Source organism: Diabrotica virgifera, chromosome 9 (assembly GCF_917563875.1).
Source record: "Diabrotica virgifera virgifera chromosome 9, PGI_DIABVI_V3a".
NCBI lineage: Eukaryota > Metazoa > Arthropoda > Insecta > Coleoptera > Chrysomelidae > Diabrotica > Diabrotica virgifera.
Genome location: NC_065451.1, coordinates 24875658 through 24899919, shown reverse-complemented (window position 1 = coordinate 24899919; position 24262 = coordinate 24875658). Strand labels below are relative to the sequence as shown.

The window sequence follows — 24262 nt, the reverse complement described above, 5'->3', positions numbered from 1 at the left end:
ATTTTTAATCCTAATTTTTATTTAAAAATTAAATTTTAATAAAATTTTATTTTTAAGCTCATCCCTAAAAATATTTAATATTAATAATATAAAAATATTTAATTATAAATATATTGTTAATAAATAAATTTAATTTATTTCTTAAAAAATTAGATATATTTAAAAACGAATAACATTTCATTACAAAAGAATTATTTAAAATATTTATTTTACAATAAAAATTTTAATTTTTTAGCTCTTTTAAATTCGAAAATAATAAATATATAATTATTAATTAATAACCCCTGATACACAAGGTACAAAAAATAAATTTTTCTTTTATAAAAATAAAATATTCTCTCACAATACTAATTAACTATCATTAAATAAAATTTTTTTTTTACTTTTACTAAAAAATATTTTATTATTTTAAAATAAATAAAAATATAAATAAAATAAATTTTTTATTTCAAATTAAATTGAATTTCACAATTAACTTTTTAATGTAACTAAAATACTTCTATCAAGCTCTAATTTGATAATCTAGATTCACTTTCCAGTAAATCTACTTTGTTACGACTTATTTCATATTAAATGAAAGCGACGGGCAATATGTACATATCTTAGAGCCAAAATCATATTAACTAATTAATTAATATTACATTTAAATCCAATTTCATTTAAATACTAATATTTAAAATTCAAAAATAAATTTATTGTAACCCATTTCTACTTCTATATAAACTGCACCTTGATCTGATTAATTTTTTTATAAAAATTTTAAATATTTTAATTCTAAAAAAATATTTAATTACGACGATATACAAATTAATAATAAAAGTTAATAAAATCGTGGATTATCATTTAAAAAACAGGTTCCTCTAAAAAGATTAAAATACCGCCAAAATTTTTAATTTTAAAGACTATAACTAATAATAATTAAATAAAAATTTTACATTTAAAATAATAGGGTATCTAATCCTAGTTTAAAATTTAAATTTCTTAACTTCAATTTAAAAATATAATTTTATAAAAATTTAAAATTTCACCTAATAAATTTTATTATATAATTATAAATAAATATTTAATTAATATAAATAAAATTAAATTATATTATTTGTATAACCGCAACTGCTGGCACAAATTAAGTCAATATTATTTAAAATTTCTAATTCTAAATTTCTTTAATAATTAAATTTATCTACTGCAATCTATTCTCAAATAAAATTTACATATAATAAATAATAAAATTTAATTTTTAAGCTAAAATAAAACTTTCATATATAAAATAAAAAACAAACATTATATAATAATAACCACCCTACCTAACTTAAATCAAAACATAATCTCAATACATTATTCTTACTATAATGTACACTAATAGATTACCTTAATCTAGCTTAAATCTCAGCAAAATCTCAATATACATTATCCCCGCTATAATGTACACTAATAAATTACCATAATCTAGCTTAAATCTCAGCAAAATCTCAATACAATATCTCCACTATAATGTACACTAATAGATTACCATAATCTAGCTTAAATGTCAATAAAATCTCAATACAATATTTCCACTATAATGTACACTAATAAATTACCATAATCTAGCTTAAATTTCAGCAAAATCTCAATATACATTGTCCCGCTATAATGTACACTAATAAATTACCATAATCTAGCTTAAATTTCAGCAAAATCTCAATATACATTGTCCCGCTATAATGTACACTAATAAATTACCATAATCTAGCTTAAATCTCAGCAAAATCTCAATATACATTATCCCTGCTATAATGTACACTAATAAATTACCATAATCTAGCTTAAATCTCAGCAAAATCTCAATATACATTACTCCCTCTATAATGTATACTAATAAATTACCTTAATCTAGCTTAAATCTCAGCAAAATCTCAATATACATTACCCCCACTATAATGTACACTAATAAATTACCATAATCTAGCTTAAATCTCAACAAAATCTCAATATACATTACCCCCACTATAATGTACACTAATAAATTACCATAATCTAGCTTAAATCTCAGCAAAATCTCAATATACATTACCCCCACTATAATGTACACTAATAAATTACCATAATCTAGCTTAAATTTCAGCAAAATCTCAATATACATTGTCCAGCTATAATGTACACTAATAAATTACCATAATCTAGCTTAAATCTCAGCAAAATCTCAATATACATTGTCCCGCTATAATGTACACTAATAGATTACCATAATCTAGCTTAAATCTCAACAAAATCTTAATATACATTATCCCCGCTATAATGTACACTAATAAATTACCATAATCTAGCTTAAATCTCAGCAAAATCTCAATATACATTATCCCCGCTTTAATATACATTAATAAATTACCATAATCTAGCTTAAATATTAGCAAAATCTCAATATACATTACTCCCACTATAATGTACACTAATAGATTACTATAGTCTAACTTAAATCTTAGCAAAATCTCAATATACATTATCCCCGCTATAATGTACACTAATAAATTACCATAATCTAACTTAATCTCAACAAAATCTCAATATACATTACTCCCTCTATAATGTACACTAATAGATTACCTTAATCTAGCTTAAATCTCAGCAAAATCTCAATATACATTATCCCCGCTATAATGTACACTAATAAATTACCATAATCTAGCTTAAATCTCAACAAAATCTCAATATACATTACTCCCGCTATAATGTACACTAATAAATTACCATAATCTAGCTTAAATCTCAACAAAATCTCAATATACATTACCCCACTATAATGTACACTAATAAATTACCATAATCTAGCTTAAATCTCAGCAAAATCTCAATATACATTACCCCCACTATAATGTACACTAATAAATTACCATAATCTAGCTTAAATCTCAACAAAATCTTAATATACATTATCCCACTATAATGTACACTAATAGATTACCATAATCTAGCTTAAATCTCAGCAAAATCTCAATATACATTATCCCCGCTATAATGTACACTAATAAATTACCATAATCTAGCTTAAATCTCAACAAAATCTCAATATACATTACTCCCGCTATAATGTACACTAATAGATTACCTTAATCTAGCTTAAATCTCAGCAAAATCTCAATATACATACCCCCACTATAATGTACACTAATAAATTACCATAATCTAGCTTAAATCTCAGCAAAATCTCAATATACATTACCCCCACTATAATGTACACTAATAGATTACCTTAATCTAGCTTAAATCTCAACAAAATCTCAATATACATTACTCCCGCTATAATGTACACTAATAGATTACCTTAATCTAGCTTAAATCTCAACAAAATCTTAATATACATTATCCCACTATAATGTACACTAATAGATTACCATAATCTAGCTTAAATCTCAGCAAAATCTCAATATACATTACCCCCACTATAATGTACACTAATAGATTACCTTAATCTAGCTTAAATCTCAGCAAAATCTCAATATACATTAATAAATTACCATAATCTAGCTTAAATCTCAGCAAAATCTCAATACAATATTTACACTATAATGTACACTAATAAATTACCATAATCTAGCTTAAATCTCAACAAAATCTCAATATACATTACTCCCTCTATAATATACACTAATAAATTACCATAATCTAGCTTAAATCTCAACAAAATCTCCATATACATTACTCCCTCTATAATGTACACTAATAAATTACCTTAATCTAGCTTAAATCTCAACAAAATCTCAATATACATTACTCCCCCTATAATGTACACTAATAAATTACCATAATCTAGCTTAAATCTCAACAAAATCTCCATATACATTACTCCCTCTATAATGTACACTAATAAATTACCTTAATCTAGCTTAAATCTCAACAAAATCTCAATATACATTACTCCCCCTATAATGTACACTAATAAATTACCTTAATCTAGCTTAAATCTCAGCAAAATCTCAATATACATTACTCCCTCTATAATGTACACTAATAAATTACCATAATCTAGCTTAAATCTCAGCAAAATCTCAATATACATTACTCCCTCTATAATGTACACTAATAGATTACCTTAATCTAGCTTAAATCTCAGCAAAATCTCAATATACATTATCCCCGCTATAATGTACACTAATAAATTACCATAATCTAGCTTAAATCTCAACAAAATCTCAATACAATATTTCTACTATAATGTACACTAATAGATTACCATAATCTAGCTTAAATTTCAGCAAAATCTCAATATACATTGTCCCACTATAATGTACACTAATAAATTACCATAATCTAGCTTAAATCTCAACAAAATCTCAATATACATTACTCCCTCTATAATATACACTAATAAATTACCATAATCTAGCTTAAATCTCAACAAAATCTCAATATACATTACTCCCTCTATAATGTACACTAATAGATTACCTTAATCTAGCTTAAATCTCAGCAAAATCTCAATACAATATTTACACTATAATGTACACTAATAAATTACCATAATCTAGCTTAAATCTCAACAAAATCTCAATATACATTACCCCCTCTATAATGTACACTAATAAATTACCATAATCTAGCTTAAATTTCAGCAAAATCTCAATATACATTATCCCGCTATAATGTACACTAATAGATTACCATAATCTAGCTTAAATCTCAACAAAATCTTAATATACATTATCCCCGCTATAATGTACACTAATAGATTACCTTAATCTAGCTTAAATCTCAGCAAAATCTCAATATACATTATCCCCGCTATAATGTACACTAATAAATTACCATAATCTAGCTTAAATCTCAACAAAATCTCAATATACATTACTCCCTCTATAATGTACGCTAATAGATTACTATAGTCTAGCTTAAGTCTCAGCAAAATCTCAATGTATACTACCCCTGCTATAATATACACTAATAAATTACCATAATCTAGCTTAAATCTCAACAAAATCTCAATACAATATTTCTACTATAATGTAAACTAATAGATTACCATAATCTAGCTTAAATTTCAGCAAAATCTCAATATACATTGTCCCACTATAATGTACACTAATAAATTACCATAATCTAGCTTAAATCTCAACAAAATCTCAATATACATTACCCCCTCTATAATGTACACTAATAAATTACTATAGTCTAGCTTAAGTCTCAGCAAAATCTCAATATACATTATCCCGCTATAATGTACACTAATAGATTACCATAATCTAGCTTAAATCTCAGCAAAATCTCAATACAATATTTACACTATAATGTACACTAATAAATTACCATAATCTAGCTTAAATCTCAACAAAATCTCAATATACATTACCCCCTCTATAATGTACACTAATAAATTACCATAATCTAGCTTAAATTTCAGCAAAATCTCAATATACATTATCCCGCTATAATGTACACTAATAAATTACCATAATCTAGCTTAAATCTCAGCAAAATCTCAATACAATATTTACACTATAATGTACACTAATAAATTACCATAATCTAGCTTAAATCTCAACAAAATCTCAATATACATTACCCCCTCTATAATGTACACTAATAAATTACCATAATCTAGCTTAAATTTCAGCAAAATCTCAATATACATTATCCCGCTATAATGTACACTAATAGATTACCATAATCTAGCTTAAATCTCAACAAAATCTTAATATACATTATCCCCGCTATAATGTACACTAATAAATTACCATAATCTAGCTTAAATCTCAGCAAAATCTCAATATACATTGTCCCACTATAATGTACACTAATAAATTACCATAATCTAGCTTAAATCTCAGCAAAATCTCAATATACATTACTCCCTCTATAATGTACGCTAATAGATTACTATAGTCTAGCTTAAGTCTCAGCAAAATCTCAATGTATACTACCCCTGCTATAATATACACTAATAAATTACCATAATCTAGCTTAAATCTCAACAAAATCTCAATATACATTGTCCCACTATAATGTACACTAATAAATTACCATAATCTAGCTTAAATCTCAGCAAAATCTCAATACAATATTTACACTATAATGTACACTAATAAATTACCATAATCTAGCTTAAATCTCAACAAAATCTCAATATACATTACCCCCTCTATAATGTACACTAATAAATTACTATAGTCTAGCTTAAGTCTCAGCAAAATCTCAATATACATTATCCCGCTATAATGTATACTAATAGATTACCATAATCTAGCTTAAATCTCAACAAAATCTTAATATACATTATCCCCGCTATAATGTACACTAATAAATTACCATAATCTAGCTTAAATCTCAGCAAAATCTCAATATACATTGTCCCACTATAATGTACACTAATAAATTACCATAATCTAGCTTAAATCTCAGCAAAATCTCAATATACATTACTCCCTCTATAATGTACACTAATAGATTACTATAGTCTAGCTTAAGTCTCAGCAAAATCTCAATGTATACTACCCCTGCTATAATATACACTAATAAATTACCATAATCTAGCTTAAATCTCAACAAAATCTCAATATACATTGTCCCACTATAATGTACACTAATAAATTACCATAATCTAGCTTAAATCTCAGCAAAATCTCAATATACATTACTCCCTCTATAATGTACACTAATAGATTACTATAGTCTAGCTTAAGTCTCAGCAAAATCTCAATGTATACTACCCCTGCTATAATATACACTAATAAATTACCATAATCTAGCTTAAATCTCAACAAAATCTCAATATTTATTATTTACTATAAAAATAACTAATAATCACCTATTGAGATTTTGTTGAGATTTTCTGGCACAGCTGCTCAATATAATTTATATTTATAACAAATTAGCTTAAAATAATTTACTATAAAATATTTATATGTTAATTTTTTATAATATAAATTTAAATAATTTTTATTATTCTTTGGTATTTCTATTTATATTTTTCTTTTTATTTTAAGTTTTACAATTTAAAATTTTAAAATAATTATTTTTATTTAAATATTACTATTAAAATATTTTTTTTTATTATTAATTTAAATTATACTTCAATTTTCATTAATTTATATATCAATTAAATTAAAATTAATAAATAAATAAATATATACATCTATATTTAAATGTAATAATATCCCATATACAAACTATAATATAAAAAAAATTTGATATTTCATTAAAAATAAAACTTTTAATGAATAAAAAATATATAAACTTAATAATAACATAAATTAGAATTTAGAATGAAATTATTTTTACTGATTCAATAAACAATTAATTTTTAAAATAATAATAAAAAAATAAAATATAAAATAAAAAAAGATTATTTTATATAATAGAAAATTAGTTTTTTTTTTTTTTTATTAATTTTCTATATTATATAAGAATTAATTTTATTAATAATAAATAAATTTAAATTATTTATTTATTATTATTTATTTATTTATATTTGTTTTTAATTTTAATTATTTATTTTATTGTTAATAATAGAATTATATATAATTAAATATTTTAACATAGAATATAATAACTTTATCCTACTAACTTAATAAATATAATTAATATTTTTCTCTTTCTTTCTGAGAAGTTCTATAAGCGTCTTAGGTTTCTATATATTAATCAATTCGGAGTATCTAATTAAATACCTTATTAATAATATATATATATATATATATATATATATATATATATATATATATATTTATGCACAGATATCAAAGTGAGGTCCTGACATTACGCGCACTTAGTGAGGACCGGTAGAAAACGTAGACATAATCGTTTCAACTCTTCATAGTGACCTTGACAAGTAAATAGCAATTAAAAAATGACGAGTATACACAAAAAAAATTACGTATATGTGCCCCGTATTGTTCAAGTATATTGCCACCCAAGTGAGGCCATTATACGCAGCTATTAAAGTGAGACTGTATATACTTTTTCGTTATGCGCACAAAGTGAGGACAACTTTACGTGTATATTTCCTTACAGCTCATCAAGTGAGGACCATACAGTGTTGTCGATAAATATGAGATTAATCGTTTCTACTGCCTTTTTCTGTATAACACAGTAAGAATTATTATTGTTTCGATGTTTCAGTCACTTGTAGTTATAAGAAGATGTGGACTCTTTGTTCTTGCTCGTACTGTTTGTTAATTTTATAACATTTTAGTACCTCAGCATTAAATCACGGTAGCCTTATCGGAGACTAGCGTTAATAAAGAAATAGTTTTATATTTTTTAATAATTTACGTTAAAGATGGATGGGAAAGCAAGAATTTTGAAAATAGCGTTAGTTGAGAACAATAATAATCAAAATGGAGGACACAGTGATAGTTCAGTTATGTGAAATTTATATTGAACTTAACATATAAATATAAAAGCCCGACTTTTGATCTAAGGGGAACACAGTTTTTACGGTACATACATATCTGTCATTTGTCAACCCCCTCCCTTCCATTTCCCCCACCCCTTATTTTTAAATAGGGAAGAGGGGCGTGTGCTAGCTCATTTGAAAGGATATTCAATTCTCTATCCAGTATTATTAACATTGACATAATTATCTATACAGAGTGTATTTTAGTATAGGTACTGTTGCCCCTGTCGATTTTCATTTTGAAATGAAAATTTTAGAACCTTAATTTTAGTACACAAGATGATTTACTTAATTTAATTAAACTTAATGTACCTTTTTTACTGACTTAATTTTACAGTTATTCCACTAGATGGCAAATACAGTGAATATTTGCATATGTTTTATTTCGAATAATCATTTTAAAATAGTTTTAGTTTTCTATTTTCTCTGAAAATTGTTGCAAGCTTCTTGTTCTTATACTTAAAATCATGTCACTACAAATTTATACGAGACTACATATTAAGAGTATAGAAAGTATTATAATATATGACATACATGCATTTTTCCATTTATTGAAGATATTTCACCTTATCCTGAAACAATGCAATGTGACCAAGTGTCCTCAACTAAAAAAATATATCCCACTATTTTGATATTAAATGTATATTTTGTACTATAAACCGTATTGAAATAGATTGCAACATGTGTGCGTGGTTGGGATATTGACTGCGAAACCTAAGGCTTCATTCGCCTAATCATATTTACCTTTGATTCTTATAACAATAAATAAAATTGATTAACATTTTATATCAATATTATTAGTGTTTTTAAACAATATCAGTATGATATATCAGTATGATAAAGTCAAGATAAACAATACTATAACAGAAAGCTTTGAGGTCAAACAAGGACTGCGACAGGGTGATCCATTATCGCCTATAATGTTTAGCATATTACTAGAAAAGGTTATACAGGAATCAAACATTAATAGAACAGGTCTGATCTACCACAAAAAACATCAGTGCTTGGCATTCGCAGACGATTTGGTAATCTTGGCTAGGAGCAAAATAGAACTTATAGAAACACTCATGAAACTCGAGGAGAGGGCAGCAACCAAAGGATTGTATATAAATGAAGCAAAAACAAAGTATATGGAATGGACAAATAAGCAATTCGTTCGGGGGCAATACATAACAATGACAACAGCGAAGGGAACACAGTATAAATTCGAAGAAGTTGAGAGATTTGAGTACTTAAGAACTGTCTTCACAAGAGATCCTAACTGTGAAGAAAAAATACAAAAGAGAATTATGTCGGACAACCGCGCTATATTTGCTTTTAATGGGTTGTTAAGAAGTAAACATATATCACGAAGAGCAAAACTAAGAACTTACAAGACCGTAATAAGGCCGATAGTAACGTATGCTTCTGAAACATGGGTCACAACAAAAAACATCAAGAGTTGTTATTAGTTTGGGAGAGGAAAATGCTGCGCAAAATCTTCGGTGGGAAAAACTTAAATGGACAATGGGTAAGAAGAACAAATAAGGAACTAACTGAGCTCTATCAAGATCCTAACATACTAGCAGTAATTAAGGCGCAAAGACTTAGATGGTTGGGCCATGTGCAGAGGATGATTCCATCTAGAATTCACAGAATGGTACTATCTAGTGCATTGGCAGGGAAAAGACGAAGAGGAAGACCGAGGTCACGATGGAGTAATGCAGTTAGAGAAGATATGAGAAGAATTAACTTAAGGAACTGGGAAACAAAAGCGACTGACAAAAGGGAGTGGAAAAGAATAGTACATCAAGCCATGGGCCTACTAGGCTCGTAGTGCTTACATATTATAATATCAGTTTTCTAATATTATCCAGTTCCATATCCAGTTCCGAATCCAGTGGTTATATTTCTTCCGTATTGTTTAGTTTCGCTTCCAGTGATTGTATTTTTTTTCTTGTTTTTTTTTTGAAATATTTGTTTATTATTTTATTACTATATTTTTTTATTGTGCTCATAATAGATTGCAACATTGTCTACAGACATGAATGCAGTAACAATAAATAAAAAAATCGGAGATCCACACCCCGGATTTGAAATCGAAACCTCTGCTTTACGAATCCGAGATCCGAGGTCTACCCACTAGGTCACTAGGCTATCGCTCTTAGACAATATTTTTTCCTGAAACGGGGAACTTTTAAAGCCGGGTCTAGACTATGTAACAAAACATGCTAATAACAAAGTTGTACAACAAATTTGTTGTACAACTTTGTTATGTAACTTGTTAATAGCATGAGTATCCAGACTATATAACAAAAAACAAAACAACAACATGAGCATAAAGTTTGCAGCATTTTAGATGGATAGCTGGTGGGTTAGGTAGTATATAAAATTGCGTCATATAAGTATGGAGGATCTCTTCATAGCAACAGCAGCTTGTGTAATATTGTGGAGGCGACACCGGCGTGTTAAATTAATATTTTGGACGTGTCCTTCATTAGCAGCTCGAGCAAAATATAGGTAGTGGTACAGCTCTTTTAGCTGATCTGGAAAGAGATAACATAGACCCATCGACAGGAGACATTAAATGTGATGGCAGTTTTAAAAACTTCTTAAGAATAGAAAGTTCTGATTTTGAATTTCTTATAAATGAAATCGGCCATAAAATAGGCAGGAAAGACATTTCGAGATGCAATTCCAGTAAGAGAAAGATTAACAGTTATATTATTAGCAAAGTATATGAGGCGTTCTTTGCAAAAACCCCAGTTGTCCTTTTTTTTCGGAAATGGACTTATGGCTTCTATGGATTGAAGGACTAATTACCTACGTTCCTTGCGTAAGAAACTTGCATTAAAATTACAGTAGTTCAAAATATAAGCGACAAAAATATAGACGATTCCGCCTAAACCCCATATGTCAAGCGCAATTCCCTTCAAAACCATAGTTGTTATTCGTGTTTTTGCGGGAAACTTTATCGCTTGGCTGTCAGAACCGTGGGCTGTCAGTAGGTTTTTATAGGTTAAATATCCTTCGAATAGTTGTGTTGCGTGATATTATAAGTAAACACCATTTTTCGTTCATTTTTTATTTTGGTTTATTACTATAAATATCGTTTTTCCTATAAATTAATGAAAAATTCCTGCAAAAACCCCATATGTCAAATGAATAAATGTCCTTCATAAATAAACAAAAGGAAAAAATAATGTTATTTATATTGTAAACTGTGTGTAATCATCAAAATAATAAATCACTAATTTGAGAATTTCCGTAAACTTAATAGGGTTCAATTAAATAACTTTTTTTTAAATATCTCCGATGTTGTAAAAAGTGACATATGGGGTTTTTGCAAAGAACGCCTCATATTTTTTAAACATTTTACTCATTGTTTCAGAGAGGAAGTATAACATTTCTGTAGAATTTAATTCCTCAGTATTATCGTCTTCACCTGTTCATGATTGAGTGTCACTGTCTGTTTGAATTGGTGTAGCTGGAGAAGTAGCGGATGTAGGTGTAGTGGACGGAATAGAAAGGCTCAGATATATTGTATGATTGAGTGCCTGTTTGAGTAGCTGATGAAGCAGTCTGCATCTGTGTAGCGAATGAAGTGAATGTTACAGGTTTTATGTCTGAACACTCTGCTCTGTAGAGAATAGTATTTATGTCAAATTTAGAGTTGATTTGCACCGATTTGCTGTTAAGGTTCCGCGTACTGCTTTTCTTTTGTTGGCTTGAGTTGTAGGCGTACGTGCATTGCATTAGTTTTAACTACAGTTTCTGTATCTATTTTCACTTCTATTTCAGTCTATTCATCGTGTTTTTTATTTGTTTTTTAAATCAATAAATGTAGCTCATCCCATAGCAATCCCATAATACTCGTTACTTACGAAATAGCTCAATTAAATGAGTAGTCAGTTCTTTCGACAATTTCATCGCGTAAATAACCCTACGTGAACAGAGCAAAGAAAAATCTAGCACAATCACTCCAGAATGAACAAGGCGATATGACTCCAACGGTTGCTGCTCGCGTAGGTACTATGCCAGAGAAATGTTTCAATAACATGTTTTTAGGTGTAGATCAGTCGCGGTGCGGTTTTATAACTTTCTTTGATGTTTACCGACATCTGTTGGATAACATAAAACATGCTATATAACCAGAAAAATGTTATACAACACTGTGTTTTAAAACTTGTTTATTTAAAATTTTGTAACAAGTTACAAAACTTTGTTATTTAACATGTTTTGTTACATAGTCTGGACCCGGCTTAACGGTAACTTCTTATAGGTAATACACTACAATTTCTGAATATTTTTTCTGAAATCTATCGAATGGTACCAGACACGACCCCACGAAGGTGGGGGGGGTTGGGGGGGTTACTTTAAAATCTTAAATAGGAACTCCTTTTTTTTTATTTCAGATTTGGATTCTTTGCGTAAAAATAAGCAACTTTTATTCGAAACGTTTTTTCTAATTACGGATAGGTGTCGCTATAATCGGAGAAAACGGGTGTTGGAAATGGAAAATTAAATTAAAATATGGAAAGTCCCCACTAAAATGGAAAATTTTACTTAACTTTTTTGGTTTTAGAACCTAATAATCACAACCCAATAGGTCCCCAAAGCGCTCGAGTGACTGCACATTTAGCATACTTTGCTCCCCTACTATATATGTATTATAAATAATATGCGAAGTAATTATTAACCCAAACAACCATAATTCAACTTTTATTTACTAATAAAGAACTGGACGAAAGTGTCACATCAGCTTTTATGAAACACATGAATATTTACATAAAAAGGTAAGTGATCTGCTTGAAATCGATATTCCCAAAATCATCTAAAAATTGTTTATACTTGAGTACTTTGAGACTCTTGTATGAAATGTGAATACCGAAATACGATTAGGAATCTCCATTATGTAATTTTTAAATAATACATAATTCTTAGGAAATGAAAGGTATTATACAAATGTGTTAAAAAATACTACCTACTGAAATTTTTTGATGGCAATAAATGATGAATTGGTTTATCGAATTTATTTTTAAGGTGATACAGTAGCGATCAACAGGTAGCCAAAACGCGTTCCAAGATTGAGGCTGTAATTTTGAATATTTTTTCGAGATATTTGGCACACGTATTTGTAATATAATAAAGAATGGCGGTACAGAGCCCAATTTGAAAAATATATTAATATGTGGAAATTACTCTGTAAATAAATACAATATTAAAAAAACGAGTCTGTACCGCCATTAAGAAGAACAAAAAAATACACTTTTTTCAAATAAACTTTTTTATCAGATGCCTAGATTTTGTGTCATTTTGGAACTACTAATGAAATAAAAAATTTTAGTAGTTCCAAAATGACACAAAATCTAGGCATCGGATAAAAAATTTATTTGAAGAAAATGTATTTTTTTGTTCTTCTTAGTGGCGGTACAGGCTCGTTTTTTTAATATTGTATTTAATTACAGAGTAATTTCCACATATTAATATATTTTTTAAATTGGGCTCTGTACCGCCATTCTTTATTATATTACGAATACGTGTGCCACATATCTCGAAAAAATATTCAAAATTACAGCCGCAATCTTGGAACGCGTTTTCGCTACCTGTTGATCGCTACTGTTTCCTCTTAAGTAAAATATGTCATTTGGATATTTTTTAAACTCGATAGATCCTAGGGACATGTCGGTAGATCGGTAGTATCATCACTTTTGGGAGTTTTGGGAATATCCCAATTGACAACGCAATATACACCGACGCCGCCGTCTACAACGAGCGACGAATCAGAGATGCCAGATTGGGGTACTTTCGCCCATTTTTAGGGTAATTTGAAAGCACATGGGAAAATTTTTATAGGTTGAATTGGTTGGGGAATTTTTCGGGAGGAAAATTGAGCAAACTGAATTGCAATATAAATGTATTGTTATGATCTGCTTTTTATTAATTATATATTAATTATTATTTATCTGATTAATTATTTAATTCTCGCAAATCATACATAAAAATGAATAAAAAATCTCAGGGTGCCTTTTTATACTATAAAAAAAATTTAAATTATCTCACGTTATACTTATCTTCTCTCGTGGGTTCAGTATCTCTTAGTTGATCCTAATCGGGATAAAATAGGGAAAAGAAATAAAGCAAAATATTAAAATAAACATACAGAATTGTCTTTTATTTGTCAAAATCAATACTCTAAACTCTATCAAATCTAAAACCTGTGGACACAGATGTCTGAATGAAATCTTTACCACTTAAATTTATTATAGTTAAAAAAAAACAATTTATCGGTTTGTTCCCGATGACTTTGGTAAAACAAACTAAACAAAACAAATTTATGTATTCGCAAGATTAGCTATACTTCCTATTTACTTTTAGAAATATTGGAATTTTAATTCATATGCCTTTTACTCAAAATTTTAGTTTCCGAACATAAAAATATCTTTCACATAAGTTGACTGACCTTTTGCTTCACTCACTCTGATGTCTTCTCGTGACCCAAAACAGCTCTCCCTCGTTGACTATGTTAAAGGCTACTCATCAAAGCCCTCTCCGTTCTCCAGCTTCAAAACTATCAGCATACCAGCACCAATTCTCCAACAAGCCGGGCCTCTTTTGACACGTACTCGATTCAAACAAAACTCCAAAAATTCTCTGCTCTCCTTCTCACAATAATACAGAATCAAAGAGGTATTTCGTCTCAATTTGATCTGTCTCTCGTTCCACTTTTCAACACTATTCTCCACTATCAAACAGCCACTGGTATCTGCTAACTATCTATCCACTAAAACGTCGAACCGGTCCTCAGCGATGCCAAAAACGTAATGACTTCCCCTTCAAACTCTCTTAATCATTCAAACTACTTTTCCCCTTCCACGTTGCCAAGAATCTGAAACATCGACTTTTCCATTCGACAAACAAAACAGTCACCCTCAAAACCATTCCGACCATCCTAATTACCTTCTGAGAACTATACAACATTTACTCGTGTTGAAACAAAGATACTAAAATTCCAAACTTTCTCCTAAAACCACTTTTCTAGAAATTGATAATTACCTCTACCCTAAACAATCTTTTTCCATTTTAAATCAAAATACATCGTTATTTTCACTTTAATTATTCACAAAAGTCTTTAATGGTTCATCGGAAAGCTCATTAAAAAAAGAAATCCACTTACATCCAAACTAAATTCTAATAAATATTTACAGATCAATATACAGGGTGTATCAAATTTATGTGCCCGCGTTATTAAAAAAAAATTAATTTAATTTTTATTTTGCCTTTGATTGATAAAATTGAAAACACAATATTATGTAACACATAACATTATATTAACATTATAACCTATCGAGTATTTGCTTCTGATTAAAAAAACCGAAAAATGGTTTTTGGAACAACCGCTTTTTTTGACCAGTTATAACCGCCAGGTTAAACCGTAAGTAAAAAACCGGTATAACCGAAAACCGGTTTTTTGTTCAACAACCGCCATCCCTACCTTGGTTGTTACAAATACAGTTCGCTGGAATAAGTTTTACCCCCCTTATTAACTTATTTATTTTTAGCATATAAGAAAAACGCTCGGATAGGTCGATTTTTAAAATAATCATAGTATATTATAGCGTAAATGTTTCGAACTTTACGCGATCCCTCTTCTTCAGGTGACAGGCACAACTTTGATTTTTTTAAATAGGAAAGTAAGTACATCATGTGACACCTCATTTAAAGGCTTTTTTCTACAACCGTGTTAAAAATGCAATTTTTAGAACTCCATACGTGCGTTAAAAATGCTACTTTAAGGCAGGGCCGGTTTTAGGGTTCTGAGCGCCCCTGGCAAAATAAAATTTGGCGCCCCTTCATATAAGAATATACAAATTTACTGCAAATATAAAAAAAATAGGAAAAAATCAAAATTTTACCATAAAGAACTATGTAAAAATATATTTATTTAAAAAATAGTAGGATAGTTATTACTTACAACTTATCCAACATAGGGCATAGCATAGCGAGCACATTTTAAGTTCAAGCGACGAAGAAGCGAGGTAAAAGATAAATGCACATTATCAACAACCAGTAAAAAATGTGTATAAATAACTATTTAGATGGAAAATAAGCCACAATTAAATTGAAAAAAATAATTTTATTATCGTTTCGACGCCCAAATCGGGTGTCGTTGTCAAAATACTACTAAATTAAACAAAAATGTTGTTGCTTAGTAAAAAATTCGTCTAATAATTTATTTAATCTGACTCATTTATATCATTTAGTGTGTATAAATCTTCTACAAGACCAAAAAACATGTTGATTGTGCGCAAGATATAGCTGCATCCCCAATAACTAAATTGAGGGAGTGGCATCCACTTAGCATAAAAGAACATGCGGATATTCTTTGCAAACGCGAGCTTGTACATCTTTATTTTTTCTCTTCCTTTTAGAGCCGTTGTGATATCCTTGGCCTTACAATCATCTATGCAAATTCAAATAAAATCATTCATTATTTTTTTTATTATCTCATGAGCTTTTTATTATCTCTATGACTCGATACCTATAGAACCAAGCTATGGTTTTAGGTATCGAGTTACTAGGACAAACAATATGCTGCATACTAAAATTAAACCCGGTACTGTGGGATAAGAACATCAGTATAAAAACAAAAAGAAGAATATAATATAACACCATGACAAAAAGTATTCTGAATAATGGGTGTGAAAATTGAATAAAAAATACGAAAACCAAATGCAAAATAAGAGCAACAGAGATCGAATACCTAAGTAGAAGCTGTAGAAGGGATAGAATAAATAACATAGAGATTAAGAAAATAATGGTAATGAATTCAAGGGATAATAGACAACATAGAACAAAAGAGATTAACCTGGTACGGACATGGCAGAAGAGCAGACCAAAATCGTTGATAAACAGAATAACAGATTGGAGCCCGATAGGAAGAAGGAAGAGAGACAGACCCCGAAAATCTTTTAGAGATAAAATGGACGAAGCAATATTAGAAAAGAAACCTGCAGGACTGGAAAAACAGAAAGAACTGAAAATAACGGTCAAGTGAAATAATACAGGAAAAACTATGGAAATCCAGGGTGGTCAAGAAAAAACAGGATGTTTCTAAATAAATGCAACAAACTTTAAAGGGTAATTCTATATGAAAAAATAATGATAGTTTGCTCTATAAGCGTATGTCAGCAAATACTTCGTTTCCGAGATATGGGGTGTTGACATTTTTCTTACAAACTGACGATTTCTTTATTGTTCTAAAACCGGTTCAGATATGCAAATGAAATTTGATGTGTTTTAAGAGGTAATTATTGCGCATTTTTTGACATAAAATTAATAATTTTATATCTACTGTTGAAATGGTGTGAATTTTTTTAAAGAAAAACATAGTACGCCACTGAGATATTTCAAATAACAAATCATTTTGGAATTACTCGTTCAATTTATGATATATACAAAAATCTATTATTCCTTTTTTTCATACGTCGTTCGTGCCGTTTTTATGCAAAAAGTGAAACATCTTAACGCGTACAAAGTATTCGAAATAAATTTCTATATATTCATATTATGAAAAAGAACTTGTCAATTCTAATTCATATAGATATACCTGGTTTGTTTTTTTTTATTTCAAATTACACACCCACGGACACACGACAATGTTGATAAAGCAAAGTTTACAGAACAGGAAGACAAAACTATCTAACCATTGAGGCTATAATGACAAGTAGCAGTATAATAATATCACTGACTATTCATAAATTTGTTGATACTTCGTAAATCTGATCTTCGTGTATTTTAAGTATGTATGTATAACATTGTAATACCATAAAAGTGATAGGTATTACCTGACAAAAATGACCTTTAAAAGCCATAACAGTTTTTAGGTTGCATTATTTTTATTAGAGAATTTTTGTGAGCTAGAAATAGTTTTCTTATTGTTACAATTATTTAATATTAATTGTCTTAGGAGTAATCTTAGCCCAAAGATAATCTATAAAGTCCAAAAAAATAGTGAATGTAAAAAATATTATATTTTTTTTTGTTTAGCTAATGCCTCGACAACTAATGGCCATTGGCATGGTAGGTACGGTAATTTTGAACAGTTAGGTACCTAGTGTCATGTGTAAGTAGTGTGGGTGTTCAGTAAGTGGCTTGTTACTTTGCAATGTCGACGTCATTGTCTTTGCAAAGAGACGCTAATTGTATCCGAACGTCTGCGGTCCCTCCGGTGAGAACCGATCCCACGAGGACAGAAACTACAGTGAAACCTCGATTATCCGTCTCTCTATTAACCGTCACCTCTGTTAACCGTCAGGGTCCATACGTAAGTTATATTGACTACATAAGTAAAAATTTAGTCATTCAAATTATTTTGTTTGAGCATTGCGCTAAGCCAAACGAAATTCGTTGAAATGTACATACACATGCAGTTATGCCACCACCGCATTTTTTATGTACCTAAATAATTTTTGTTCTTATTCAGGGCTGTGGATTAAATTTCAATTTAAATAGGTAATGATAAAAAATAATATCGTGCTTTTAGAGTTCTATTTTTAGAATCGCAAGCCGAAAATAAAAACGCACGGTACAATAATTATTAGATTTGATGATTAATTTACGTCGATTAAGAAATTCAGCCGTTGCAAAATGTGAAGTAACAATAAAACAGACAAAGATTTCGGAATATTTTAAATCAAATTGATTCGACTGTACTAACATAAATCCCTCTTATAGTGTCAAATAAAACATACAATTACAATTTGAGAGTTATAAAATATGTACTATGAATTTTTTTTAATGCTCCGTTAACCGTCTTTTCGATTATCCGTCATACCCTTGGTCCGGTGCCCTGACGTATAATCGAGGTTCCACTGTATATTCATTTATTAATTTATAATAAATGAAAAATTTCCGACCCTGGTGAGATTCGAACCCACAACCTTTCGGATTTTTTCGATCCAAAGGCAGGCGCTCTTACCACTGAGCCACGGAGGGGGGTAAATATTATATTTATATATCAGCGTCTCTCAAAATTTGGCGCCCCCAAATTCTGGCGCCCCGGGCGGTCGCCCGGCTCGCCCGCCCCTTTATCCGGCGCTGCTTTAAGGCACTAGTGCTTTAAAATTTTTATGGCACTGCAATTCGTATTGATCGTATAGGCAATTTTGATGTAATGTCAAAAAAATATAAAAATGGAATGTCAGTCAAGTTCAAGTAAAAGTTTTTGTAGATATTGTCCTGTAATTACGTTTGTAGAAAAAATATTGCATGATATGCGTGTTAAAAAGTGCATTTTTAAGGCACTCATGTGAATTGCAGAACTCGCTGTCGCTCATTCTGCAAACTTTCAGATGCGTGCCTTAAACGTGTACTTTTAACACTTATATCATAAATAACTATTGAAATACTGATTACAAAAATTTATAGTATTTTAAGCCTTTCTGAGAGCATATGCGCAAAAATTTCGCTCGAATTATTTTTAAATGCGTTCATTTTTTTCGAATACTGAGAAAACCTTAAGTATTTTTAAAAAATTTAAACGCAGAAAGAAATATTAATGTATTATCCATGGTCGAAAGTCCTTGAGAACTTCTATAATATTTATTTTAATAAGTCACAGGGGTGAAAAAAAATAGTCTGATTTTTAATTTTAAATATATATTACAAAAGAAACTTTTTGTTCATTATAAGGGACTTTCTGCCCTCGGGAATAATGTAGTCTTCTATTTTGCGTTTAAATATTTTAAAAATACCTATTAGTTATCTCAGGATTCGAAAAAAATAAATGCGTTTAAAAAGAACTCGACCGAAATTTTGCGCCTACGCTCTCAAAAAGGATTAAAGTATTAAACATTTTTGTACTGTTTGAATTTATGCGACGATTTACGATCCACTGTTTTAAAGATTGGTTGAACAGATGTTGCCAGTTGTATGGTCCTCACTATGTGTATCGTAAGTTATTCAACAGGGCATATAATATACATGGTTAGAAAATATACGCCAAAGTCAGCGCCTCTATGCGGAAAATCTCTGAACTAAAAATTTATGTGGACCATACAAAGTGAGGTCCCACTTTTTTTTGTAAAAAAACAGTGTTTGCTATCAGTACATGTCTACGAAAAACTACTGGGAGTAAATATATATATATATATGTATATTTAACTTTAATATATATATATATATATATATATTTTTGTTCTTAATTAAATATTTATCGTTAAAATTGTATTTAATAATATATTTTAATTAATATTTAAATTCATTAAATATTTATTTAATAAGTAAAAATATATTTCACTTTTCTATATTTTTTTTTTACTTGATTTATATTTCCAATTAACCAAAAAAATGAAAATTTTTTTTTTCAAAAAATTTTTCAAAATTTTCACAAAAATGACAAAATTTTTACATTTAAAAAAAAAAAAAAATGATTGATATTTAAATATTTTTTTAAAATTAAGTTTAATAAAAAAACATTTTATTAAAAATTTTATTATTTTACTGTGAAGTGCCTGATTTGAAAGGGTAATTTTGATAGAGTTAATCATGTGTTTACACCTTCATAATTTAGGCTTATAATTACACTTAATAGAATTAAACTATTTCTTCTAATATCAAAAATTAATATACATCTTATATTAAAGTGTAAAAAGGTAAGCTAATTAAGCTATTGGGTTCATACCCCACTCATAAAGGTTTAATCCTTTTCTTTTTAATTTATAAATTATATAAAATTTTTTTTATTAATTTTTTAATCAGTGGTACTTTAATTTTTTTTTTTTTTTTTTTTTTTTTTTTTTTTTTTTTTTTTTCATATTTTTGGAGGTGGGTGGGAAATCTTCTTAAGATACCGGTCTTATGCCTGGTTATGTGGGATTCCCTCGCCGCCGCTGAGATGGCTGCACAGCTCACCACGTGTGGTACGCTGAGCCGCAATCCCCGCCGGGGCAAGAACCTACCCACTAAAAACCCTCCGTCCTCTCAACCAAACATACTTGTGATCTGGGAATGCAGGCCGGGATCCGCTCTGGTGGGGGCATATCTGCGACACTGCATTCACCTCACGTCTCATTAAATATCTACAATGTTACATTTATATACATACACAGTTCGACTTAATTGCCACATATATACACACATATATACATATACACACATATACACATATATACACACGCATATCCTTTTTATGGACGTAGTTGTCTTCCTTCAGTCTCCTTAGATTGGAGCGTTTGTCTCACGAACGCATGGGTCCTTGCCCACGTACCTTCATCCTCACACATCCTCGCAATCATATCACTCACAGAGTCAAAACGAACACCATTCCTTCTCTCCAATTGTATTCTATCCACACTCCATCTTGCACACTCCAACAACGTATGTGACACTGTGTCGACCAAACCACAGTAAGGGCAGTTTTCTGTAGCCGCTTTCTTGAACCTGAAGAGATACGAACGGAAACAACCGTGACCGGTGAGCACCTGCGACAGGAAATAGTCCAAGCGCCGGTGCCCACATTCGAGCCACGTCTTCAGGTCCGGTATAAGTGATTTGGTCCACTGCGCCACATCCACAATTGCCTCCCATTCACTTTGCCACATCCGTATGGATATGGCTCTCTCCTCGCGTCTTACACTCTCGGTCGGACCGTTGTCCCTAGTACGATAAAATAAACGGGCCCTCTCGGAAGCCAAGATGTGAGAGGGTATGCAGCCGGTGATGGCCCACAATGCTGCCGCAGACACAGTTCTGTAGGCGCTTGCCACTCGTAAGAGACTTGCTCTGTCTGTGCGCGTCAAGAGCCTCCGGTAGGACGATATTTCTACCGCCTCACTCCAGACTGGGGCCGCGTAAAGAAGAACAGACTGTACCACACCGTGCAAAGCCCTCCTCCTTTCAGATTTGGGCCCGCCAATGTTGGGCATTATCCACCCCAACGCGGCCGCTCTCTGCGTGGCCTTGCGCGTCACCACTCGCAGGTGCTCGCCCCAGCTCCCATTCGTGTGGAGAGTCACTCCCAGATACTTAACACACTTTTTCGGGATGATCTCTGCTCCGCCGCACTCAAATATCACGTTCTCGCGTTTCCGTGGTCCCTTGAGGATCACGGCCTCGGTCTTCTCCCCAGCGAGTTTCAGACCGCGCTGACTCATCCAATCTTCCGCGAGATCACATGCACGCTGTGCTTTGTACAGAAGTTCATCAGTATCCCGCGCTACCACCAATAACGCAAGATCATCCGCGAACGCGAAAGGAGTAACCCCCTCACCGTATTCGAGACGCAATACCCCGTCATATGCCAGGTTCCACAGCGTCGGGCCAAGAACGGACCCCTGCGGCACCCCAGCCGTGACATCCACAATTACTCCTCTCTCAACAACAATTCTCCTGTCGGATAGATAGTCCGAGACCAGGTTCCTCAAGTAGCCAGGGAAGTTCCTATCCTCAATCGCTCTCATCACTGTACTCCATTGAAGTGAATTGAAGGCGTTTCTAACGTCGAGCAGGAGCAAGGCGGCCCATTTCTGGTCGCGGGCCTCCGTATTCAACGTTCGGTGCAACCCCAACACTGCATCAGTCGTGCTAACATTCTTCCGGAATCCATACTGTCTGGGGGATAAGCCTCCAGACCTCTCAATCGCTTCATTAATCCTCTCACGCAACATTCTCTCAAACAGTTTACAAATACACGAGAGGAGGCAAATCGGCCGATACTTTTCCTCTCCTTTAGGGAGGAGTATTAATTTTGATGTTTTCCAGTCCTTGGGAAAGGTATGTTCAGCGAGTACAGCGTTCATATGGCCCAGAAGCCACGCCGGCTCCAGTAGACCCAGACGTTTAACCGCCTCAGGCGGTATCCCATCTAGGCCCGGGGCCTTGCGGAACTTAAGGGCCCCCAACGCTTCAATAAGTTCGTCTAGGGAGAAGGGCGCAGCCCGCTCAACAGACCCGTCCCCCCGCGCTCCATGCCATTCGCCAGACGGGAAGAGCACTCGTGTTACCGATAGCTTCTTATCCAGCGGCATTTCGTACAGAGGGTATGCGCCGAAACGCTTCATTACAATTTTGTAGCCTTGTCCCCATACGTCCTCGTCCAGCTCGTCACATAGACCCCTCCAACATTCTTTTTTTCTAGAGCGTATCAACCTATTCAGCTCCCTCTTCTGTGCACGATATTCATTTTCCATTTGTAGCACTTCATCAGCGTTTGCTCTACGTTTCCTTGCACGCTGTACCCTTCGACGCAATGCCACACATTCCGACCTAGCATTCGCAATCTCAGCATTCCACCAGTAAGGCATTTTCCTTACCCTTTGTGGAGCTACCTTACTGGTCCTCATTGCACTTTTCACGATTTGTTCTAGTCCCTCCGGCGAGGGCGGAAGGTTTCGAACCAATTCCACTTCCCATCTAACACTCTCATCAAACACTCTCCAGTTAGTCGATTGTATTCCGCATCGGGCTCCCGGGCCCTGAGAGGTTCTGTTTCCAGTAGCGATGCCCATTCCAGTTATCGAAAACCCAATGTAGCGGTGATCCGTACCCGTATAGGTTTGCAGCACCGCCCACTCCTTCACACAGCTAGATATACGTTGGGACGCAAAGGTAACGTCTATGTACGAACCCGTCACAGAATTGCCTCTCACAAACGTGGGTTCTGAACCCCTGTTAAGTACAACAAGGTCCAGGGTTCCTATCCATTCGCTCAGCATTTGACCTCTAGTGTTGGTGATAGGAGAACCCCATTCCGCCGATTTCGCGTTGAAGTCCCCAAGCACCACGCACTCCCGATTCAATCGTCTCACTTCATTCATAATCTCATCCAGCTTACTTTCATATGCGTCGATTGCTATATTCGGTGAAATATAGCAACAGACCAGATTCATTCTCTCCATCTTAGCGACCAGATATCCA

At 31.6% G+C, this 24262-nt stretch overlaps 2 protein-coding genes and 1 long non-coding RNA gene across 6 annotated transcripts in view; 2 read left to right on the top strand and 1 right to left on the bottom strand.

Annotated features, from left to right (window-relative positions):
* The window catches only part of LOC114324315 (protein LLP homolog), a 191166-nt gene that overhangs the window by 88572 nt on the left and 78332 nt on the right, over nucleotides 1-24262 (top strand). The window lies entirely within an intron of this gene.
* LOC114324312 (epidermal growth factor-like protein 7) overlaps nucleotides 1-24262 on the top strand; it is a 635750-nt gene that overhangs the window by 543278 nt on the left and 68210 nt on the right. The gene's annotated exons all lie outside the window — the stretch shown is intronic.
* LOC126891796 (uncharacterized) lies at nucleotides 1372-3202 on the bottom strand. 2 transcript variants are annotated; one of them, XR_007700571.1, is made up of 2 exons: nucleotides 3128-3202; nucleotides 1372-1481 (listed from the first exon to the last, which is right to left on the bottom strand). It is a non-coding gene; the product is annotated as an uncharacterized LOC126891796 (long non-coding RNA). The 2 variants fall into 2 exon arrangements; XR_007700570.1 differs by lacking the exon at nucleotides 3128-3202 and adding an exon at nucleotides 1982-2040.